This window comes from Rhinoderma darwinii, chromosome 10, assembly GCF_050947455.1.
Source record: "Rhinoderma darwinii isolate aRhiDar2 chromosome 10, aRhiDar2.hap1, whole genome shotgun sequence".
Lineage (NCBI taxonomy): Eukaryota > Metazoa > Chordata > Amphibia > Anura > Rhinodermatidae > Rhinoderma > Rhinoderma darwinii.
In genome coordinates, this window is record NC_134696.1 from 94,382,452 (window position 1) to 94,393,468 (window position 11,017).

General features: G+C 46.0%; 1 pseudogene; it reads right to left on the reverse strand.

Moving 5' to 3' along the window:
- Positions 1-9,876: 9,876 nt before the first annotated feature.
- On the reverse strand, positions 9,877-10,742 carry LOC142662639 (CDGSH iron-sulfur domain-containing protein 2 pseudogene; annotated as a pseudogene).
- Positions 10,743-11,017: the final 275 nt, after the last annotated feature.

The window sequence follows — 11,017 nt, forward strand, 5'->3', positions numbered from 1 at the left end:
ATGAAGGCCAGTGTAAGTTCGGGGCCACGTGCAAGTTCAAGCACGTGTGTTCCGAGTGTAATGGTGCATCACACGGGGCGGCAAAATGTATGCGAAAAAAGAGGTCAGGGAACCAGTCCTCCGCGGCTGGTCAAGGGGGTGTCACCGGTGAGGGTGGAAAAGATGGCCCCTTATCTAAATGAGTATCCGGATAGGGCGGCGGCTAAGTTGCTTTACGAGGGGTTTTGTGTTGGTTTCGTTATTCCTCCGCCTCCTTATGAGGTTCCGGTTACGCGGAGGAATTTAAAATCGGCTTACTTGCATGCCAAGGTCGTGTCTGACAAATTGTTAAAAGAAGTTTCGTTGGGTCGCATGTCGGGGCCTTTTGTTGATTCGCCAGTAAAAGATTTAGTTGTGTCCCCGTTGGGTATTGTTCCTAAGCGCGAGCCCGGAAAATTTTGTTTAATTCAACACTTATCGTATCCCAAGGGTTCGTCGGTAAATAACGGGATAGATCACGAGTTGTGCTCCGTAGTCTATACCTCATTCGATAAGGCGGTGGTTTTAGTGCGGGCTGCGGGTCCGGGCGCGCTGCTAGCAAAAACCGACATCGAGGCGGCGTTCAGGTTGTTGCCAGTTCATCCAGAAAGCCAACGGCTGTTGGGCTGTTTTTGGAATGGGGCTTTTTACGTGGATCGGTGCCTTCCGATGGGGTGTTCCCTTTCTTGTGCATACTTTGAGGCGTTTAGTAGCTTCGTGGAGTGGGTAACGAGGGGAGTATCCGGGGTCGACTCGTTGATCCATTACTTAGATGATTTCTTGTGCGTTGGCCCGGGGGGTTCGCCGGTTTGCGGTAATTTGCTTTATGCACTACAGAAGGTGGCGAGGGATTTTGGGATCCCTTTGGCGGCAGAAAAAACGGAGGGCCCTGTAGCGACGATTTGTTTTTTGGGAATTGAAATAGATTCAGTGGCAATGGAGTGTCGTCTCCCTGCGGATAAGCTGGGTGCTTTGAGGCTGGAGGTACGGTGGGCTTGTAGACTGAAGAAAATGACGCTGCGGGAGCTTCAGTCGCTGCTGGGGAAGTTGAATTTCGCCTGCCGGATTATGCCAATGGGGAGGGTGTTTGGTAGACGGTTGGCGGCGGCAACGGCGGGAGTGCGTGCGCCGCATCATTTTGTGCGGCTCAAGGAGGAGCACCGAGCTGATCTTCAGGTTTGGGATGACTTCTTGGGCCAGTACAATGGTCGCTCGCTGGGGATGGCCCCAGCGCAGGATACGAGTGATTTGAATATTTTTACGGATGCGGCTGGGGCGGGCGGTTTTGGAGCTTACGGGGGAGGTCCGTGGTGCGCAGGTCAATGGCCGGCTAGTTGGGTGTCCAGTGGACTCACGCGGAATCTGGCCCTGCTCGAGCTGTTCCCCATCGTGGTGGCGGCGACCATTTGGGGGGACAGGCTCAGGGATAAGAAGCTTCGTTTTTACTGCGACAACATGGGGGTGGTGCTGGCCATTAATAACATCACGGCGTCCTCTCCTCCGGTAGTTCAATTGTTGCGACATTTAGTGTTGGTGTGTTTGTCGTTGAACGCGTGGGTGGTGGCGGTGCATGTGCCGGGAGTACGGAATTGTATCGCTGATGCTCTTTCTCGCTCGCAGTGGGAACGGTTTCGGCAATTGGCACCGGGAGCGGAACGTCTCGGTTTGGCTTGTCCGGAACATCTTTGGGATCTGGTCTCGGTCCCGTAGAACAACTGGTACAAAGGTCTTTGGCGCGCACGACGTGGAGTGCTTATTCTGCTTGTTGGAGGCAGTGGGAGGAGTGGGTAAGAGAGTTGGGTGACGTCAATACGGATAGAGACAGGTTGGTGGCACTTTTGTACTGGTTAGGGGACGCCTGGGAGGCGGGGTTTTCAGTGGCAAAGGTGAACCGGTTCATATCTGCTGTGGCGTTTGGTTTTAAGTTGCGAGGCTTTCAGGATGTATCTAAGGAATTTAGTGGAGTGGAGGCGGATAGTAGAAGGCCTGTGTCGTTTGCTTTGCTTAGCTCGTTGGGCGGTTCATTAGCATCGGTCTGTCGTTCTTCAGACGAAAGGGATTTGTTTCGGTTAGCTTTTTTGTTAGCGTTCTTTGGGGCATTTAGAATAGGTGAGTTGGTGTCGCCAAGTACCAAACAGGCAGGGGGGCTGAGATCTGGGGAAGTGAGCTTATTCGCAGATCGGCTGGAGGTATGGTTGCGTAGGTCAAAAACTGACCAATTAGGGAAGGGTAAGCTGATAGTTTTGTTCGCCCTCCCGGGGTCGGTTATGTGCCCAGTAGAGTGCATGCAGGGTTTTAAGCCGCGAGCGGGGTCTCCAGATTTGCCTCTGTTACGTCATGTGGACGGGTCGTTTTTGTCCAGGTTTCAGTTTGGAGCTGTATTTAAAAAATGTCTGACGGCGGTTGGTGTCGCGGCGGGCTCGTATTCATCTCATTCCTTCAGGATTGGCGCAGCAACTGAAGCGGGGCGCTGGGGGTTGGATGATGAAGGGGTTCGGCGCATTGGTCGTTGGGAGTCCAACAGATTTAAGTCCTATGTCCGCCCCCATTTGTTATGAGGTTTGTTGTTAACGCTTAAGAAATGTTTTATATGGTGGTGTCTAATTGTTTTTCTGTTTCAGATTCGCCTCCGTGTTTGGTGTGGTTGCTGGGTCATTCTTACGTTCACTGGGGGGCTTTGAGGGCGGACGTCCGCCCGGACGGTCGCCAGTTGCGCATTCCGCGACAGGATGCGGTTGTGCATTGGCTGGGATTTAGAGGTATGTCATGGAGCAGGGTGTTGGCGGAATTCCAGACATATGCCCGGCTTGATAGGGTTCCGGAGGTCTTAGTGTTGCACGTGGGTGGGAATGACTTAGGAGTCCGCCCCTTTCGTGAGTTGGTGCGGGACATCAAACACGATATGTTGTGTTTGTGGGTTTCTTATCCCAAGTTGGTGATAGTGTGGTCGGACATAGTCCCGAGGAAACATTGGCGGTTGGCTAGGTCAGTGGATAGAGTCAATAAGGCTCGCATTAAAGTTAATCGGGCGGTGTCCCGTTTTGTAGCAAAAAACGGGGGCATTTGCGTGCGGCACAGGGATTTGGAGTCAGGAGTGGGGAACTTCTGGAGGAGTGATGGGGTTCATCTGACCGAGGTTGGCATTGATCTTTGGAGCTTGGCGATAGCAGAAGGAATAGAAAGGGCGGTGGTGGTGTGGCGGAACTCACAGGCTTAAGGTGGTCAAGGCCTGTTTCGCTGTGGCGGGGGGAGTCCTCGAGGCCAGTCAGTACAAAATGGTGGGGGGGTCGCATCGGGGGTATGCGTCCCCCAAAAAAGGTACATGGTTGAAGACTTCATCGGGTGTTATCCCTTTGAAGTGGTCTTCTGGTGGAAGGTATATCACTTGAAGGCTTCATCGGGTGTTATCCCTTTGAAGTGGACTTCTAGTGGTCGGTATATCACTTGAGGGCTTCATCGGGTGTTATCCCTTTGAAGTGGACTTCTAGTGGTTGGAGCCATCTGCAGAGGTGAATGGTGCTTCCGAGCTGGTTGACGGCTGGAGGTAATTGGTGGTTTGCAGATGGCTAACTCGGTGTGTTCTTAAAAAAGGAATATCTGAAAGGGCTTCAAGGACTTCCTCTGCTCGGGTTAATGTTAACGTTAAAATTGTTATTTACGATTCTGACCCATGTTGGGTCATGTGAATTATTAGGAGGAATTCTCTGGTGGATTCCTAACTAGTTATCCGAATGTTTCGGATTTAAATTGTTTTTATAAAACTGTGAAATTAATAAACGGCTGCTGTGGCCATTTCACATCCAACCTCGGTGTCACGTGTCTTTCCTAAAGGTGGGGGTGGAGGTATAGGATGGGTAAGGGAAGGTTCATTAACACACGACTCTACTTAGGCAGGTCAAGAAGAGGCTGGACGCAGCCTGCAGGGCTTAAGGGGAAGCCTCCATGACCTCCCTGGTAGGGAAAAGGTTAATAGGTGAGGGAGAGTTGTAGGGGAGGGACAAGGAGGAGTCAGGGGGCCGTTGCGGAGCTTCCCGCTGTTATCGGCATTGAGCCGGAAGCAGCGGGAGGAGTGACATAGGGAGAGACAAGCTCCCACCCTCCCGCCCTTGGTTCGTTACCCTGGGGGTCTTTATGTACGTCCGTCTATGAGTGTTGTGTTTTTATTTGTGTGCTTATTTAACATGTTTTTATTTTTTTTCTTTTCCGGAGTAGGTTCTGTTGTCATGGCAGCTGGCGGGGGGAGTCCTTGAGGCCAGTCAGTACAAAATGGTGGGGGGGTCGCATCGGGGGTATGCGTCCCCCAAAAAAGGTACATGGTTGAAGACTTCATCGGGTGTTATCCCTTTGAAGTGGTCTTCTGGTGGAAGGTATATCACTTGAAGGCTTCATCGGGTGTTATCCCTTTGAAGTGGACTTCTAGTGGTCGGTATATCACTTGAGGGCTTCATCGGGTGTTATCCCTTTGAAGTGGACTTCTAGTGGTTGGAGCCATCTACAGAGGTGAACGGTGCTTCCGAGCTGGTTGACGGCTGGAGGTAATTGGTGGTTTGCAGATGGCTAACTCGGTGTGTTCTTAAAAAAGGAATATCTGAAAGGGCTTCAAGGACTTCCTCTGCTCGGGTTAATGTTAACGTTAAATTGTTATGTACGATTCTGACCCATGTTGGGTCATGTGAATTATTAGGAGGAATTCTCTGTTTGGATTCCTAATTAGTTATCCGAATGTTTCGGATTTAAATTGTTTTTATAAAACTGTGAAATTAATAAACGGCTGCTGTGGCCATTTCACATCCAACCTCGGTGTCACGTGTCTTTCCTAAAGGTGGGGGTGGAGGGATAAGATGGGTAAGGGAAGGTTCATTAACACACGACTCTACTTAGGCAGGTCATGCATATGACTGCCCGTGTAGCATCTGCGTGGTTTTTATGTGTTATCCATGTTTGTCCTCTGCGAGCACTTTCTGATTTAACTTTTTTTTTTCTGTGCATGTCGTCCGTGTGCTGTCCGATGCTGTAGACTTCAATCTGTGAGTCTGATCCACAAAAATGGACCAGAATAGGACATGCGGCGAGTTTCACGTAACAGACACGCTATGTGAAAAAACACGGATGTGTGATTAGCCCCATTGAATTGCGTTGGTCAGTTATTTAAACAGACAGCACAAGGACAAGAAATACGATAGTGTGAATAAGGCTTTATTTCCACCGCTGATTTCGGGAGTCTTTGCATTTCATGCTCTTCTCCTAAATACAGTGTTTCGCAATTGATGTTTTTCTTTCTCCAGCTGTAATAAAAAATTTCTGTATGACATCAGCAGGGGAACTTCCATTTGAGGCAACAGGAGCTAAAAATCATTAAATGGGAAATACACAGTGGCGTAGCCATAGGGGTCGCAGCGGTCACAATTGCGACTGCCCCGTAGCCAGGGGGGCCCATGCCCCCCCCACACCACATCTATTAAGAGTTACTATATTAACTGGGGCCTTTGTAATAAACTACACGGGCCCCTGTCACTATAGTAATAACTTTATATACTTACCCTCCTCGTTCCCAGCGCATCAGAGGTTCCGATGTGTTTGACGTCACGACGCCGTGCGCCGCGCACAATGTTGTGATGCTGGGTGGCGTCAGGACCTCCGCTGCACCCGGATCCAAAGAGGTACCGGGGTAATAAGGGGGTTAGTGCTAGTCTTTTCACCAGCTAACATTAAGCTCCGCGTTAGTAATGGACGCTGTTAATCAGCCAGCAGCTATTATTAAGGCGGTAGTAATAAAGTTTGAAAATATACAAGGACATAGAAAAATATTTTATTGAAATAAAAAAAAAAACACATAATGCTCGTTATGCCATCATCGAAGTAGTCCTTGAATCTAAAGTAGTCCAACATCCGAACATGTAAAAAAACACAAACACACAAAAAAAATTAACACATAAAAAAAGCTAAATAATTCTTATACTTACCTTTCCTGGGTCCAGCGCTAAAGCTGCAATGTCAGCGAGCTGGGCCCTATATCTAAGCCTATCATGTGTGATACTGTCTGCTGATCCACTGTATCTAATCCTATCCATAGCTATAGGGTCTTAGTGCTACGGATATGCTGTCTCCACTGACTCCATAGAAAAACAGCTCCAATTACGTCCGTAATGGACGCTGCGAAAAACGCCTGCACATGCCTTTACGTCTGAAATTCTGGAGCTGTTTTCTCCTCGAAAACAGCTCCGTAATTTCAGGCGTATCGGATGTGTACGTGTGAACATACCCTTAGATTGTTCACGATCAAGGAAGATTTTTTGAAATTAGAAACACTGTGTATTGTAGGCTTCGATGCCCTGGGACATATGGGGTTAAATGATCGTAATGATTGGAACACCATGCTTACATAACTAAGGGTTAAGATTCAAAGTATAAATGATCATTGCCTTTTTAGGCGTCTGTGCTGTCATATTTGTTACATTTTGTATGTTGTTTTTTGTTATGCTTTTTATACACCACATGTGATACTTTGTTGCTTTCATGTGATCGCTATGAATACACATGTGATAAATACCATGTGAGGTACCTGGATGAAGCCTCATGTGACATGAAACGGCTATCGTGACAGTCTTTTCTGGCAGTACTGCGTTTGTATCCCTGTACCCGTGTGCTTTTTATTGAATTGAAATAAGAAAATAAAGTGAAGAAAACCTGGATCTGGTGAGTGCCTTTTGTTCCCTCCTTGCTCGTGAACATTGTATTATTGTATCCATTTTTTGACACTGAGCACCACCAATATACGGATCTTCCAAGGAAGGTTGCTCGCCATTTACGTGGATAACGCTGCTTGCGATTTGCACCTGTGTTCAGGGTTTATGTGCCGATTGCTCTCTCTATTTTTACCAAATTAGATTGTGGTTTGGTGCAGAAAACGAAGATTTTCCAGATTATCGAATGCTGAATTAAAGGATTTTTTGCTTCATGTACTGTCTGCAGTTATTATTATTCTCTATTTATGCTCTCTCCTCAACCACGGTCTGCTGTCTGGGACTAAATTTGTAATTAATTTATAATACAGTATATTACAATGCATACAACATTGCAGTATATAGCATATAAATCTGGAGTGGGACCCCCCTGAGTAAGCAGTAGTCGGTATTACATACAGTCGTCGCTATTGAGTAAAAGCTAATTTCCCGGGGGTTCCCGCAGTCAGTTATGTCATCAGCTCCCTGTCAGGGAAGTGGCAAAATTAAAAGGGTTTGTCCAGATGGGTCAACCCTTTTAAGATGATCAGTCTAGACAACCCTAAGATCCAATGGCTGATCTACCTTTTAGTAAAATGTAAAGAAACACTCCAGCATGAAGATCTTTGGAGCACACCTTAAATGTCTCCTAGAAGAAAACTTTGACTGTGAATATATGAAGGTGGGGTGTCTGTATAATGTGAGTTATTAGGCTATGAAATAAAAATGTTGTTTATGAAATTTCTTGAAAATGATGCCAAACCGATGACCGATTTGTGGTTTGTTTACCAGAAATAGCGTACAGCCCCCTTTCCGAGACCCAGAATGACAGAGAAGCTGCATATAGAGCCTTACCTGTGTCTATACTATTAAGGTGGCCATACACCATCAGTAGCTGTTAGCCGACAGCTATTATTTCCGAACTCCCCGTATACATTCATGCTCAGTTCAGCCATGCGCGTATTTGTTCTCAGTTGGGAGGGGGAATAACCTGCTGCCATAAACCTCTGGTGATGGTTAATCTGCCTTGAGAGTGAAGGGTCAGGTATGCTGAAATACAACATGCCTGATCTTTTCTTCCCCGATTTCCCTGACATTGAATGATTATCAAGTCAACTTGTTCGTCCAATGTTAGTCTAATGTGTATGGTCAACTTAACTATACTGTTCATCCAGGGAAACGCGGTACAACAGAGCTGTCATCTGTTATTAAATCCCCCACCATCTTTTGATAATAACATGACTCTGCTGACACTGTCCCAGTCTACACTACAAAGTTGACAAGTGATCAGCAGAAGACAAAAAAGGTCAGCCTATTGCGTGTGCTCCAGTGACCAGTACGAAAACTGATATAATTCTTAATATGGATAGTCACATAAAAATACTATTTTTGTTTTTTGAAAAATATGTTTAGAATGAAAAATATTTTAAAATAATATGACATTTTCAGAATAGTCTGCAAACTATTTCAAAGTCAAAAAACAGTAAACATCCTTATTTTCTGTTCTAGCCATTTATAGCCGTAGGAAGAGAATCTTCTGGTCTGCCTACTTTCGTTTCTCATTTCTGCTTAAAGTGCAACTAAAAGTTCTACAAACTTTTGATATGTCATAGTGACATGTCAGAAGTTTTGATTGGTGGGGGTCTGAGCACTGAGACCCCCAACAATCGCTAAAACGAAGCAGCAGAAGCTCTCATGTGAGCGCTCAGCTGCTTCGTTTCTGTTCGGCCTTTTCCGATCAATGTATCGGAGTACCAGCTCAATAGAAAGTCTATGAGCCCGTACTCCGATACATCAGCTTTCCGGAAAAAGCCGAACAGAAACGAAGTGGCTGAGCACTCACACGAGCACTTCTGCCGCTTCGTTTTAGCGATTGGTGGGGGTTTCAGTGCTCGGACCCCCACCAATCAAAACTTCTGGCATGTGACTATGACATATCAGAAGTTTGTCGAACGTTTAGTTACACTTTAATATGTTAGAAATTCTGAATAATGGTTAATGCAGTTAAGGACCTTTACTGCTCATGTTACAGTTGCTATAAGGGTCCAGTCATACCGACGCTCACTACCATGCAATGGTTTACGCCCAGATGCCCCATATACAAGAAGCCTCACATGGTCAGTGGCAACTAAAAGCGGTAGCATAGCACCTGAAAATCCCGGAGATGGTACACGTACCTGATCAGTAAGGTGAATTTGCACATGAACTACTTCGTCCACACGTTTGAGAACACATTTTAGTCCTGGCCTTCTGGCTAGACATCAATATAAGAGGCATTTATAATTATGGATGGAAGTCATAGCTGTTCTTACCTGGCACTATCTGTTTATTTTTGTTAACTAAGATCGTTCTGGTTATGGTGCCCCAACATTTGCAGAAGCCCAACCCCTTTAAGATGGGACAACCCTGTGAAAACAGTGTGTGTGGCCATCAAGTTCTTTTTTTTTTTTTTTTTTTTTTTTTTTTTTTAAAGTTTCAGAATTGAACCCCATTTATTGATGCTGTACTTTCATGGAAGCCGGTCCAAGTAAACCAGGTGGTGCGGACTCCTGCAACTAAGAATCTCATCTTCTAATCTACCAGAAAAATAGGTTAAATGAAGGGAGTATCCATTGCACCATTGTTCTTGGACGTCCCCTCTAGATCACAACAATTAACAATATTTGTTTCTCATTACACAGACAAATACGATATAAGTTGTGAAGCTCCGACACTAGTACCCATGGTCCACATCAAAACAGTCTTGTTACCTGTCTGAATGGCTTGGCAGTAAAACCATAAATACCAAAAGCCTCTGTTTCTGCAAAAACTAGCCCCAAGCAGAACTGAAAGTAAAAAATGCTGCAAACGACAGAACACAATATTTTTTTTGTTTTCCTTAGTGGAAGAACTAGTTCTCTTTTCATAAAAAAAAAAAAAGCAAGATTGGGTGACACCAGTGGGAATCAGGGACTGTTGATTCACGTCCTTACCGTCTGCATGCTCTCCAATATTATCTATTCCGTGTAATGTGGTCGGTCTACTCTACACCACTGTACAGACAGAGCTGTAATACATTTATGAGACGTACACTTATTTAAGTTGGAAGAATTTTACATTTGTAGAAGTGTCAGGAGTGGGAAAGATTTTGGGGTTTATGCCCTTTTAGGCAAGACATTGTAGATTAGGTTTGTGTAAGGCAAACAACTTTCTATGTACAGTCCATCAATTAAGGTACCAAGGATCCATTTCAAGCTTCCAAGTTGGACACTGTAAGAACTCACAAAAAGCCTTGAAATTATTTTCAAGACTCCATTTGCATACAGGACAAGGCCACAAATTGCTAAGCAATGGCAGAATTTGACATTTATTATACTTCTTTCTTTTTGAGAATGAGCGGTCCCACGTTGTCTCCAGTTAGCTCATTGTGCTTATTATGGGAGCCATCACAGACCGGAAACGTTTTAGAGCGCCAGCATCGACAGTAGGCAGCTTTGACAATGTGAAGGTCCTCAATATTAATTTCATTGACCACTTTTGGGTTCTCCTTTTGGATTTTGAGATTGATCAAACTGTCCTTCTGTTGTTTCTTCTTTGGCAGGAATGGTCGAATTGCAAGATAGCCTAACAGAGCAAGAACACCCAGGAATGGCAGTAACCGCAGCCATTCTGAAACTGTTAACCTGATAAAGCCAGCGATGCTGTCAGGTACGGGCAGCTTCTTCAGATAGGCGGGAAGCTGCACCTTGATCACCCGGGCTATCGGCCATCAAGTTCTTCACTGTCCTGCAGCCCCTTGGCTTCTCTTTCTCAGGAAGCCACCCAGGTCCAGAGCCCGGGTGGGATGCTTAGTTGGCAGCTAGTCAGACCCCAGGGCATGAAATACTACCCTTAGCTTTAGTGAGGGGAGGTTAGTGGGTGGAAGGCTGGTGTAATGCTCTGTATAAAACTGTAAGTCCAAGAGCGTTTCTGGCTAGCGTGGTCAGTACCTGGATGACGTAGTGAAGCAGAGTTGTACGGCATAGCAGGAGGCCTCAGGGACGCTGAAGCAAAGTTGCAGAGTGAAGTGGGAAGTTTTAGTAGGAATAATGAATGGCCTTGTTCACATCTGCGTCTGGCTTCCGTTCATGGGTTCCATTAGACCTCTCCGCTAAAAAAACGGAAACCTTACGGAACAGAGACAAACGGAAACCATTTGGAACGGAAGCGTTACCCTTGAAATCAATGGTAATGCAAACGAAAACTATGGTTTCCATTTAGGTTTCCGTTCATGGGTTCCCCTGATGAAAAGGTCTAAT